This window comes from Hemitrygon akajei, chromosome 8 (assembly GCF_048418815.1).
Source record: "Hemitrygon akajei chromosome 8, sHemAka1.3, whole genome shotgun sequence".
NCBI classification, from domain to species: Eukaryota; Metazoa; Chordata; class Chondrichthyes; order Myliobatiformes; family Dasyatidae; genus Hemitrygon; species Hemitrygon akajei.
In genome coordinates this window covers 112475778-112490263 of record NC_133131.1, presented here as the reverse complement: position 1 = coordinate 112490263, position 14486 = coordinate 112475778, and positions in this window count along the sequence as shown.

Below are 14486 nucleotides of genomic sequence, written 5' to 3'. Positions count from 1 at the left end.
TGATACTGCTCACCTCCCCTGGTTCGGGTGACACTGCTCACCTCCCCTGCTTTGGGTGATACTGCTCACTTCCCCTGGTTCGGGTGACACTGCTCACCTCCCCTGGTTCGGGTGATACTGCTCACCTCCCCTGGTTCGGGTGACACTGCTCACCTCCCCTGGTTCGGGTGATACTGCTCACCTCCCCTGGTTCGGGTGATACTGCTCACTTCCCCTGGTTCGGGTGACGGTGCTCACCTCCCCTGGTTCAGGTGATACTGCTCACCTCCCCTGGTTCGGGTGACACTGCTCACCTCCCCTGGTTCGGGTGATACTGCTCACCTCCCCTGGTTCGGGTGACACTGCTCACCTCCCCTGGTTCGGGTGATACTGCTCACCTCCCCTGGTTCGGGTGACGGTGCTCACCTCCCCTGGTTCGGGTGATACTGCTCACCTCCCCTGGTTCGGGTGAACTGCTCACCTCCCCTGGTTTGGGTGACACTGCTCACCTCCCCTGGTTCGGGTGATACTGCTCACTTTCCCTGGTTCAGGTGACGGTGCTCACCTCCCCTGGTTTGGGTGACACTGCTCATCTCCCCTGGTTCGGGTGATACTGCTCACTTTCCCTGGTTCAGGTGACGGTGCTCACCTCCCCTGGTTCGGGTGACACTGCTCATCTCCCCTGGTTCGGGTGACACTGCTCATCTCCCCTGGTTCGGGTGACACTGCTCAACTCCCCTGGTTCGGGTGACGGTGCTCACCTCCCCTGGTTCGGGTGATACTGCTCACCTCCCCTGGTTCGGGTGACAATGCTCACCTCCCCTGGTTCAGGTGATACTGCTCACCTCCCCTGGTTCGGGTGACAATGCTCACCTCCCCTGGTTCGGGTGACACTGCTCACCTCCCCTGGTTCGGGTGATACTGCTCACCTCCCCTGGTTCGGGTGACACTGCTCAACTCCCCTGGTTTGGGTGACGGTGCTCACTTCCCCTGGTTTGGGTGACACTGCTCATCTCCCCTGGTTCGGGTGACACTGCTCACCTCCCCTGGTTTGGGTGACGGTGCTCACCTCCCCTGGTTCGGGTGACGGTGCTCACATCCCCTGGTTCGGGTGACAATGCTCACCTCCCCTGGTTCGGGTGACACTGCTCACCTCCCCTGGTTCGGGTGATACTGCTCACCTCCCCTGGTTCGGGTGACACTGCTCACCTCCCCTGGTTTGGGTGACACTGCTCACCTCCCCTGGTTTGGGTAACGGTTCTCACTTCCCCTGGTTTGGGTGACACTGCTCACCACCCCTGGTTTGGGTAACGGTTCTCACTTCCCCTGGTTTGGGTGACACTGCTCTCCTCCCCTGGTTTGGGTGACAGTGCTCAACTCCCCTGGTTTGGGTGACGGTGCTCAACTCCCCTGGTTTGGGTGACGGTGCTCACCTCCCCTGGTTTGGGTGACACTGCTCAACTCCCCAGGTTCGGGTGACAGTGCTCAACTCCCCTGGTTTGGGTGACGGTGCTCACCTCCCCTGGTTTGGGTGACGGTGCTCACCTCCCCTGGTTCGGGTGACACTGCTCACCTCCCCTGGTTCGGGTGACACTGCTCATCTCCCCTGGTTTGGGTGAAACTGCTCACTTCCCCTGGTTCGGGTGACACTGCTCACCTCCCCTGGTTCGGGTGACACTGCTCACCTCCCCTGGTTCGGGTGACACTGCTCACCTCCCCTGGTTCGGGTGACGGAACTCACTTCCCCTGGTTTGGGTGACACTGCTCATCTCCCCTGGTTTGGGTGACACTGCTCACATCCCCTGGTCGGGTGACACTGCTCACTTTCCCTGGTTCGGGTGACACTGCTCACCTCCCCTGGTTTGGGTGACACTGCTCACCTCCCCTGGTTCAGGTGATACTGCTCACTTCCCCTGGTTCGGGTGATACTGCTCACCTCCCCTGGTTCGGGTGACACTGCTCACCTCCCCTGGTTTGGGTGACACTGCTCACCTCCCCTGGTTTGGGTGACACTGCTCACCTCCCCTGGTTCGGGTGATACTGCTCACCTCCCCTGGTTCAGGTGATACTGCTCACCTCCCCTGGTTTGGGTGACACTGCTCACTTCCCCTGGTTCGGGTGACACTGCTCACCTCCCCTGGTTTGGGTGACACTGCTCACCTCCCCTGGTTCGGGTGACACTGCTCACTTCCCCTGGTTCGGGTGACACTGCTCACCTCCCCTGGTTTGGGTGACACTGCTCACTTCCCCTGGTTTGGGTGACACTGCTCATCTCCCCTGGTTCGGGTGACACTGCTCACTTCCCCTGGTTCGGGTGATACTGCTCACTTCCCCTGGTTTGGGTGACACTGCTCATCTCCCCTGGTTCGGGTGACACTGCTCACTTACCCTGGTTCGGGTGACGGTGCTCACCTCCCCTGGTTTGGGTGACACTGCTCACTTCCACTGGTTTGGGTGACACTGCTCACCTCCCCTGGTTCGGGTGATACTGCTCACTTCCCCTGGTTCGGGTGACACTGCTCACCTCCACTGGTTTGGGTGACACTGCTCACCTCCCCTGGTTCGGGTGACACTGCTCACCTCCCCTGGTTTGGGTGACACTGCTCACTTCCCCTGGTTTGGGTGACACTGCTCACCTCCCCTGGTTCGGGTGACACTGCTCACCTCCCCTGGTTCGGGTGACACTGCTCACTTCCCCTGGTTTGGGTGACACTGCTCACCTCCCCTGCTTCGGGTGATACTGCTCACCTCCGCTGGTTCGGGTGACACTGCTCACCTCCCCTGGTTCGGGTGATACTGCTCACCTCCCCTGGTTCGGGTGACACTGCTCACCTCCCCTGCTTTGGGTGATACTGCTCACTTCCCCTGGTTCGGGTGACACTGCTCACCTCCCCTGGTTCGGGTGATACTGCTCACCTCCCCTGGTTCGGGTGACACTGCTCACCTCCCCTGGTTCGGGTGATACTGCTCACCTCCCCTGGTTCGGGTGATACTGCTCACTTCCCCTGGTTCGGGTGACGGTGCTCACCTCCCCTGGTTCAGGTGATACTGCTCACCTCCCCTGGTTCGGGTGACACTGCTCACCTCCCCTGGTTCGGGTGATACTGCTCACCTCCCCTGGTTCGGGTGACACTGCTCACCTCCCCTGGTTCGGGTGATACTGCTCACCTCCCCTGGTTCGGGTGACGGTGCTCACCTCCCCTGGTTCGGGTGATACTGCTCACCTCCCCTGGTTCGGGTGAACTGCTCACCTCCCCTGGTTTGGGTGACACTGCTCACCTCCCCTGGTTCGGGTGATACTGCTCACTTTCCCTGGTTCAGGTGACGGTGCTCACCTCCCCTGGTTCGGGTGACACTGCTCATCTCCCCTGGTTCGGGTGACACTGCTCAACTCCCCTGGTTTGGGTGACGGTGCTCACCTCCCCTGGTTTGGGTGACGGTGCTCACCTCCCCAGGTTCGGGTGACACTGCTCATCTCCCCTGGTTCGGGTGACACTGCTCAACTCCCCTGGTTCGGGTGACGGTGCTCACCTCCCCTGGTTCGGGTGATACTGCTCACCTCCCCTGGTTCGGGTGACAATGCTCACCTCCCCTGGTTCAGGTGATACTGCTCACCTCCCCTGGTTCGGGTGACAATGCTCACCTCCCCTGGTTCGGGTGACACTGCTCACCTCCCCTGGTTCGGGTGATACTGCTCACCTCCCCTGGTTCGGGTGACACTGCTCAACTCCCCTGGTTTGGGTGACGGTGCTCACTTCCCCTGGTTTGGGTGACACTGCTCATCTCCCCTGGTTCGGGTGACACTGCTCACCTCCCCTGGTTTGGGTGACGGTGCTCACCTCCCCTGGTTCGGGTGACGGTGCTCACATCCCCTGGTTCGGGTGACAATGCTCACCTCCCCTGGTTCGGGTGACACTGCTCACCTCCCCTGGTTCGGGTGATACTGCTCACCTCCCCTGGTTCGGGTGACACTGCTCACCTCCCCTGGTTTGGGTGACACTGCTCACCTCCCCTGGTTTGGGTAACGGTTCTCACTTCCCCTGGTTTGGGTGACACTGCTCACCACCCCTGGTTTGGGTAACGGTTCTCACTTCCCCTGGTTTGGGTGACACTGCTCTCCTCCCCTGGTTTGGGTGACAGTGCTCAACTCCCCTGGTTTGGGTGACGGTGCTCAACTCCCCTGGTTTGGGTGACGGTGCTCACCTCCCCTGGTTTGGGTGACACTGCTCAACTCCCCAGGTTCGGGTGACAGTGCTCAACTCCCCTGGTTTGGGTGACGGTGCTCACCTCCCCTGGTTTGGGTGACGGTGCTCACCTCCCCTGGTTCGGGTGACACTGCTCACCTCCCCTGGTTCGGGTGACACTGCTCATCTCCCCTGGTTTGGGTGAAACTGCTCACCTCCCCTGGTTCGGGTGACACTGCTCACCTCCCCTGGTTCAGGTGATACTGCTCACTTTCCCTGGATCGGGTGACACTGCTCACCTCCCCTGGTTCGGGTGACACTGCTCACCACCACTGGTTCGGGTGATACTGCTCACCTCCCCTGGTTTGGGTGACGGTGCTCACCTCCCCTGGTTCGGGTGACACTGCTCACATCCCCTGGTTCGGGTGATACTGCTCACTTTCCCTGGTTCGGGTGACGGTGCTCACCTCCCCTGGTTCGGTTGACACTGCTCACTTCCCCTGGTTTGGGTGACACTGCTCACCTCCCCTGCTTCGGGTGATACTGCTCACCTCCGCTGGTTCGGGTGACACTGCTCACCTCCCCTGGTTTGGGTGATACTGCTCACCTCCCCTGGTTCGGGTGACACTGCTCACCTCCCCTGGTTTGGGTGATACTGCTCACTTCCCCTGGTTCGGGTGACACTGCTCACCTCCCCTGGTTCGGGTGATACTGCTCACCTCCCCTGGTTCGGGTGACACTGCTCACCTCCCCTGGTTCGGGTGATACTGCTCACCTCCCCTGGTTCGGGTGATACTGCTCACTTCCCCTGGTTCGGGTGACGGTGCTCACCTCCCCTGGTTCGGGTGATACTGCTCAACTCCCCTGGTTCGGGTGACACTGCTCACCTCCCCTGGTTCGGGTGATACTGCTCACCTCCCCTGGTTCGGGTGACACTGCTCACCTCCCCTGGTTCGGGTGATACTGCTCACCTCCCCTGGTTCGGGTGACGGTGCTCACCTCCCCTGGTTCGGGTGATACTGCTCACCTCCCCTGGTTCGGGTGACACTGCTCACCTCCCCTGGTTCGGGTGATACTGCTCACCTCCCCTGGTTCGGGTGACACTGCTCACCTCCCCTGGTTCGGGTGATACTGCTCACTTCCCCTGGTTCGGGTGACACTGCTCACCTCCCCTGGTTCGGGTGATACTGCTCACCTCCCCTGGTTCGGGTGACACTGCTCACCTCCCCTGGTTCGGGTGATACTGCTCACCTCCCCTGGTTCGGGTGATACTGCTCACTTCCCCTGGTTCGGGTGACGGTGCTCACCTCCCCTGGTTCGGGTGATACTGCTCACCTCCCCTGGTTCGGGTGACACTGCTCACCTCCCCTGGTTCGGGTGATACTGCTCACCTCCCCTGGTTCGGGTGACACTGCTCACCTCCCCTGGTTCGGGTGATACTGCTCACCTCCCCTGGTTCGGGTGACGGTGCTCACCTCCCCTGGTTCGGGTGATACTGCTCACCTCCCCTGGTTCGGGTGAACTGCTCACCTCCCCTGGTTTGGGTGACACTGCTCACCTCCCCTGGTTCGGGTGATACTGCTCACTTTCCCTGGTTCGGGTGACGGTGCTCACCTCCCCTGGTCCGGGTGACACTGCTCATCTCCCCTGGTTCGGGTGACACTGCTCAACTCCCCTGGTTTGGGTGACGGTGCTCACCTCCCCTGGTTTGGGTGACGGTGCTCACCTCCCCAGATTCGGGTGACACTGCTCATCTCCCCTGGTTCGGGTGACACTGCTCAACTCCCCTGGTTCGGGTGACGGTGCTCACCTCCCCTGGTTCGGGTGATACTGCTCACCTCCCCTGGTTCGGGTGACAATGCTCACCTCCCCTGGTTCAGGTGATACTGCTCACCTCCCCTGGTTCGGGTGACAATGCTCACCTCCCCTGGTTCGGGTGACACTGCTCACCTCCCCTGGTTCGGGTGATACTGCTCACCTCCCCTGGTTCGGGTGACACTGCTCAACTCCCCTGGTTTGGGTGACGGTGCTCACTTCCCCTGGTTTGGGTAACACTGCTCATCTCCCCTGGTTCGGGTGACACTGCTCACCTCCCCTGGTTTGGGTGACGGTGCTCACCTCCCCTGGTTCGGGTGACGGTGCTCACCTCCCCTGGTTCGGGTGATACTGCTCACCTCCCCTGGTTCGGGTGACACTGCTCACCTCCCCTGGTTCGGGTGATACTGCTCTCCTCCCCTGGTTTGGGTGACAGTGCTCAACTCCCCTGGTTTGGGTGACGGTGCTCAACTCCCCTGGTTTGGGTGACGGTGCTCACCTCCCCTGGTTTGGGTGACACTGCTCAACTCCCCAGGTTCGGGTGACAGTGCTCAACTCCCCTGGTTTGGGTGACGGTGCTCACCTCCCCTGGTTTGGGTGACGGTGCTCACCTCCCCTGGTTCGGGTGACACTGCTCACCTCCCCTGGTTCGGGTGACACTGCTCACCTCCCCTGGTTCGGGTGATACTGCTCACCTCCCCTGGTTCGGGTGATACTGCTCACTTCCCCTGGTTCGGGTGACGGTGCTCACCTCCCCTGGTTCAGGTGATACTGCTCACCTCCCCTGGTTCGGGTGACACTGCTCACCTCCCCTGGTTCGGGTGATACTGCTCACCTCCCCTGGTTCGGGTGACACTGCTCACCTCCCCTGGTTCGGGTGATACTGCTCACCTCCCCTGGTTCGGGTGACGGTGCTCACCTCCCCTGGTTCGGGTGATACTGCTCACCTCCCCTGGTTCGGGTGAACTGCTCACCTCCCCTGGTTTGGGTGACACTGCTCACCTCCCCTGGTTCGGGTGATACTGCTCACTTTCCCTGGTTCAGGTGACGGTGCTCACCTCCCCTGGTTCGGGTGACACTGCTCATCTCCCCTGGTTCGGGTGACACTGCTCAACTCCCCTGGTTTGGGTGACGGTGCTCACCTCCCCTGGTTTGGGTGACGGTGCTCACCTCCCCAGGTTCGGGTGACACTGCTCATCTCCCCTGGTTCGGGTGACACTGCTCAACTCCCCTGGTTCGGGTGACGGTGCTCACCTCCCCTGGTTCGGGTGATACTGCTCACCTCCCCTGGTTCGGGTGACAATGCTCACCTCCCCTGGTTCAGGTGATACTGCTCACCTCCCCTGGTTCGGGTGACAATGCTCACCTCCCCTGGTTCGGGTGACACTGCTCACCTCCCCTGGTTCGGGTGATACTGCTCACCTCCCCTGGTTCGGGTGACACTGCTCAACTCCCCTGGTTTGGGTGACGGTGCTCACTTCCCCTGGTTTGGGTGACACTGCTCATCTCCCCTGGTTCGGGTGACACTGCTCACCTCCCCTGGTTTGGGTGACGGTGCTCACCTCCCCTGGTTCGGGTGACGGTGCTCACATCCCCTGGTTCGGGTGACAATGCTCACCTCCCCTGGTTCGGGTGACACTGCTCACCTCCCCTGGTTCGGGTGATACTGCTCACCTCCCCTGGTTCGGGTGACACTGCTCACCTCCCCTGGTTTGGGTGACACTGCTCACCTCCCCTGGTTTGGGTAACGGTTCTCACTTCCCCTGGTTTGGGTGACACTGCTCACCACCCCTGGTTTGGGTAACGGTTCTCACTTCCCCTGGTTTGGGTGACACTGCTCTCCTCCCCTGGTTTGGGTGACAGTGCTCAACTCCCCTGGTTTGGGTGACGGTGCTCAACTCCCCTGGTTTGGGTGACGGTGCTCACCTCCCCTGGTTTGGGTGACACTGCTCAACTCCCCAGGTTCGGGTGACAGTGCTCAACTCCCCTGGTTTGGGTGACGGTGCTCACCTCCCCTGGTTTGGGTGACGGTGCTCACCTCCCCTGGTTCGGGTGACACTGCTCACCTCCCCTGGTTCGGGTGACACTGCTCATCTCCCCTGGTTTGGGTGAAACTGCTCACCTCCCCTGGTTCGGGTGACACTGCTCACCTCCCCTGGTTCAGGTGATACTGCTCACTTTCCCTGGATCGGGTGACACTGCTCACCTCCCCTGGTTCGGGTGACACTGCTCACCACCACTGGTTCGGGTGATACTGCTCACCTCCCCTGGTTTGGGTGACGGTGCTCACCTCCCCTGGTTCGGGTGACACTGCTCACATCCCCTGGTTCGGGTGATACTGCTCACTTTCCCTGGTTCGGGTGACGGTGCTCACCTCCCCTGGTTCGGTTGACACTGCTCACTTCCCCTGGTTTGGGTGACACTGCTCACCTCCCCTGCTTCGGGTGATACTGCTCACCTCCGCTGGTTCGGGTGACACTGCTCACCTCCCCTGGTTCGGGTGATACTGCTCACCTCCCCTGGTTCGGGTGACACTGCTCACCTCCCCTGGTTTGGGTGATACTGCTCACTTCCCCTGGTTCGGGTGACACTGCTCACCTCCCCTGGTTCGGGTGATACTGCTCACCTCCCCTGGTTCGGGTGACACTGCTCACCTCCCCTGGTTCGGGTGATACTGCTCACCTCCCCTGGTTCGGGTGATACTGCTCACTTCCCCTGGTTCGGGTGACGGTGCTCACCTCCCCTGGTTCGGGTGATACTGCTCAACTCCCCTGGTTCGGGTGACACTGCTCACCTCCCCTGGTTCGGGTGATACTGCTCACCTCCCCTGGTTCGGGTGACACTGCTCACCTCCCCTGGTTCGGGTGATACTGCTCACCTCCCCTGGTTCGGGTGACGGTGCTCACCTCCCCTGGTTCGGGTGATACTGCTCACCTCCCCTGGTTCGGGTGAACTGCTCACCTCCCCTGGTTTGGGTGACACTGCTCACCTCCCCTGGTTCGGGTGATACTGCTCACTTTCCCTGGTTCGGGTGACGGTGCTCAACTCCCCTGGTTCGCGTGACACTGCTCATCTCCCCTGGTTCGGGTGACACTGCTCAACTCCCCTGGTTTGGGTGACGGTGCTCACCTCCCCTGGTTTGGGTGACGGTGCTCACCTCCCCAGATTCGGGTGACACTGCTCATCTCCCCTGGTTCGGGTGACACTGCTCAACTCCCCTGGTTCGGGTGACGGTGCTCACCTCCCCTGGTTCGGGTGATACTGCTCACCTCCCCTGGTTCGGGTGACAATGCTCACCTCCCCTGGTTCAGGTGATACTGCTCACCTCCCCTGGTTCGGGTGACAATGCTCACCTCCCCTGGTTCGGGTGACACTGCTCACCTCCCCTGGTTCGGGTGACAATGCTCACCTCCCCTGGTTCGGGTGACACTGCTCACCTCCCCTGGTTCGGGTGATACTGCTCACCTCCCCTGGTTCGGGTGACACTGCTCACCTCCCCTGGTTTGGGTGACACTGCTCACCTCCCCTGGTTTGGGTAACGGTTCTCACTTCCCCTGGTTTGGGTGACACTGCTCACCACCCCTGGTTTGGGTAACGGTTCTCACTTCCCCAGGTTTGGGTGACACTGCTCTCCTCCCCTGGTTTGGGTGACAGTGCTCAACTCCCCTGGTTTGGGTGACGGTGCTCAACTCCCCTGGTTTGGGTGACGGTGCTCACCTCCCCTGGTTTGGGTGACACTGCTCAACTCCCCAGGTTCGGGTGACAGTGCTCAACTCCCCTGGTTTGGGTGACGGTGCTCACCTCCCCTGGTTTGGGTGACGGTGCTCACCTCCCCTGGTTCGGGTGACACTGCTCACCTCCCCTGGTTCGGGTGACACTGCTCATCTCCCCTGGTTTGGGTGAAACTGCTCACCTCCCCTGGTTCGGGTGACACTGCTCACCTCCCCTGGTTCAGGTGATACTGCTCACTTTCCCTGGATCGGGTGACACTGCTCACCTCCCCTGGTTCGGGTGACACTGCTCACCACCACTGGTTCGGGTGATACTGCTCACCTCCCCTGGTTTGGGTGACGGTGCTCACCTCCCCTGGTTCGGGTGACACTGCTCACATCCCCTGGTTCGGGTGATACTGCTCACTTTCCCTGGTTCGGGTGACGGTGTTCACCTCCCCTGGTTCGGTTGACACTGCTCACTTCCCCTGGTTTGGGTGACACTGCTCACCTCCCCTGCTTCGGGTGATACTGCTCACCTCCGCTGGTTCGGGTGACACTGCTCACCTCCCCTGGTTCGGGTGATACTGCTCACCTCCCCTGGTTCGGGTGACACTGCTCACCTCCCCTGGTTCGGGTGATACTGCTCACTTCCCCTGGTTCGGGTGACACTGCTCACCTCCCCTGGTTCGGGTGATACTGCTCACCTCCCCTGGTTCGGGTGACACTGCTCACCTCCCCTGGTTCGGGTGATACTGCTCACCTCCCCTGGTTCGGGTGATACTGCTCACTTCCCCTGGTTCGGGTGACGGTGCTCACCTCCCCTGGTTCGGGTGATACTGCTCACCTCCCCTGGTTCGGGTGACACTGCTCACCTCCCCTGGTTCGGGTGATACTGCTCACCTCCCCTGGTTCGGGTGACACTGCTCACCTCCCCTGGTTCGGGTGATACTGCTCACCTCCCCTGGTTCGGGTGACGGTGCTCACCTCCCCTGGTTCGGGTGATACTGCTCACCTCCCCTGGTTCGGGTGAACTGCTCACCTCCCCTGGTTTGGGTGACACTGCTCACCTCCCCTGGTTCGGGTGATACTGCTCACTTTCCCTGGTTCGGGTGACGGTGCTCACCTCCCCTGGTCCGGGTGACACTGCTCATCTCCCCTGGTTCGGGTGACACTGCTCAACTCCCCTGGTTTGGGTGACGGTGCTCACCTCCCCTGGTTTGGGTGACGGTGCTCACCTCCCCAGATTCGGGTGACACTGCTCATCTCCCCTGGTTCGGGTGACACTGCTCAACTCCCCTGGTTCGGGTGACGGTGCTCACCTCCCCTGGTTCGGGTGATACTGCTCACCTCCCCTGGTTCGGGTGACAATGCTCACCTCCCCTGGTTCAGGTGATACTGCTCACCTCCCCTGGTTCGGGTGACAATGCTCACCTCCCCTGGTTCGGGTGACACTGCTCACCTCCCCTGGTTCGGGTGATACTGCTCACCTCCCCTGGTTCGGGTGACACTGCTCAACTCCCCTGGTTTGGGTGACGGTGCTCACTTCCCCTGGTTTGGGTGACACTGCTCATCTCCCCTGGTTCGGGTGACACTGCTCACCTCCCCTGGTTTGGGTGACGGTGCTCACCTCCCCTGGTTCGGGTGACGGTGCTCACCTCCCCTGGTTCGGGTGATACTGCTCACCTCCCCTGGTTCGGGTGACACTGCTCACCTCCCCTGGTTCGGGTGATACTGCTCACCTCCCCTGGTTCGGGTGACACTGCTCACCTCCCCTGGTTCGGGTGATACTGCTCACCTCCCCTGGTTCGGGTGACGGTGCTCACCTCCCCTGGTTCGGGTGATACTGCTCACCTCCCCTGGTTCGGGTGAACTGCTCACCTCCCCTGGTTTGGGTGACACTGCTCACCTCCCCTGGTTCGGGTGATACTGCTCACTTTCCCTGGTTCGGGTGACGGTGCTCACCTCCCCTGGTTCGGGTGACACTGCTCATCTCCCCTGGTTCGGGTGACACTGCTCAACTCCCCTGGTTTGGGTGACGGTGCTCACCTCCCCTGGTTTGGGTGACGGTGCTCACCTCCCCAGGTTCGGGTGACACTGCTCATCTCCCCTGGTTCGGGTGACACTGCTCAACTCCCCTGGTTCGGGTGACGGTGCTCACCTCCCCTGGTTCGGGTGATACTGCTCACCTCCCCTGGTTCGGGTGACAATGCTCACCTCCCCTGGTTCAGGTGATACTGCTCACCTCCCCTGGTTCGGGTGACAATGCTCACCTCCCCTGGTTCGGGTGATACTGCTCACCTCCCCTGGTTCGGGTGACACTGCTCAACTCCCCTGGTTTGGGTGACGGTGCTCACTTGCCCTGGTTTGGGTGACACTGCTCATCTCCCCTGGTTCGGGTGACACTGCTCACCTCCCCTGGTTTGGGTGACGGTGCTCACCTCCCCTGGTTCGGGTGACGGTGCTCACATCCCCTGGTTCGGGTGACGGTGCTCACCTCCCCTGGTTCGGGTGATACTGCTCACCTCCCCTGGTTCGGGTGACACTGCTCACCTCCCCTGGTTCGGGTGACGGTGCTCACCTCCCCTGGTTCGGGTGATACTGCTCACCTCCCCTGGTTCGGGTGACACTGCTCACCTCCCCTGGTTCGGGTGATACTGCTCACCTCCCCTGGTTCGGGTGACACTGCTCACCTCCCCTGGTTCGGGTGATACTGCTCACCTCCCCTGGTTCGGGTGACGGTGCTCACCTCCCCTGGTTCGGGTGATACTGCTCACCTCCCCTGGTTCGGGTGAACTGCTCACCTCCCCTGGTTTGGGTGACACTGCTCACCTCCCCTGGTTCGGGTGATACTGCTCACTTTCCCTGGTTCGGGTGACGGTGCTCACCTCCCCTGGTTCGGGTGACACTGCTCATCTCCCCTGGTTCGGGTGACACTGCTCAACTCCCCTGGTTTGGGTGACGGTGCTCACCTCCCCTGGTTTGGGTGACGGTGCTCACCTCCCCAGGTTCGGGTGACACTGCTCATCTCCCCTGGTTCGGGTGACACTGCTCAACTCCCCTGGTTCGGGTGACGGTGCTCACCTCCCCTGGTTCGGGTGATACTGCTCACCTCCCCTGGTTCGGGTGACAATGCTCACCTCCCCTGGTTCAGGTGATACTGCTCACCTCCCCTGGTTCGGGTGACAATGCTCACCTCCCCTGGTTCGGGTGATACTGCTCACCTCCCCTGGTTCGGGTGACACTGCTCAACTCCCCTGGTTTGGGTGACGGTGCTCACTTGCCCTGGTTTGGGTGACACTGCTCATCTCCCCTGGTTCGGGTGACACTGCTCACCTCCCCTGGTTTGGGTGACGGTGCTCACCTCCCCTGGTTCGGGTGACGGTGCTCACATCCCCTGGTTCGGGTGACAATGCTCACCTCCCCTGGTTCGGGTGACACTGCTCACCTCCCCTGGTTCGGGTGATACTGCTCACCTCCCCTGGTTCGGGTGACACTGCTCACCTCCCCTGGTTTGGGTGACACTGCTCACCTCCCCTGGTTTGGGTAACGGTTCTCACTTCCCCTGGTTTGGGTGACACTGCTCACCACCCCTGGTTTGGGTAACGGTTCTCACTTCCCCTGGTTTGGGTGACACTGCTCTCCTCCCCTGGTTTGGGTGACAGTGCTCAACTCCGCTGGTTTGGGTGACGGTGCTCAACTCCCCTGGTTTGGGTGACGGTGCTCACCTCCCCTGGTTTGGGTGACACTGCTCAACTCCCCAGGTTCGGGTGACAGTGCTCAACTCCCCTGGTTTGGGTGACGGTGCTCACCTCCCCTGGTTTGGGTGACGGTGCTCACCTCCCCTGGTTCGGGTGACACTGCTCACCTCCCCTGGTTCGGGTGACACTGCTCATCTCCCCTGGTTTGGGTGAAACTGCTCACCTCCCCTGGTTCGGGTGACACTGCTCACCTCCCCTGGTTCAGGTGATACTGCTCACTTTCCCTGGATCGGGTGACACTGCTCACCTCCCCTGGTTCGGGTGACACTGCTCACCACCACTGGTTCGGGTGATACTGCTCACCTCCCCTGGTTTGGGTGACGGTGCTCACCTCCCCTGGTTCGGGTGACACTGCTCACATCCCCTGGTTCGGGTGATACTGCTCACCACCCCTGGTTCGGGTGACACTGCTCACCTCCCCTGGTTCGGGTGATACTGCTCACCTCCCCTGGTTTGGGTAACGGTTCTCACTTCCCCTGGTTAGGGTGACACTGCTCACCTCCCCTGGTTTGGGTGACACTGCTCAACTCCCCTGGTTTGGGTGACGGTGCTCACTTCCCCTGGTTTGGGTAACGGTTCTCACTTCCCCTGGTTCGGGTGACACTGCTCACCTCCCCTGGTTTGGGTGACACTGCTCACCTCCCCTGGTTTGGGTGACGGTGCTCACCTCCCCTGGTTCAGGTGATACTGCTCACTTTCCCTGGATCGGGTGACACTGCTCACCTCCCCTGGTTCGGGTGACACTGCTCACCACCACTGGTTCGGGTGATACTGCTCACCTCCCCTGGTTTGGGTAACGGTTCTCACTTCCCCTGGTTAGGGTGACACTGCTCACCTCCCCTGGTTTGGGTGACACTGCTCAACTCCCCTGGTTTGGGTGACGGTGCTCACTTCCCCTGGTTTGGGTAACGGTTCTCACTTCCCCTGGTTCGGGTGACACTGCTCACCTCCCCTGGTTTGGGTGACACTGCTCACCTCCCCTGGTTTGGGTGACACTGCTCACCTCCCCTGGTTTGGGTGACGGTGCTCACCTCCCC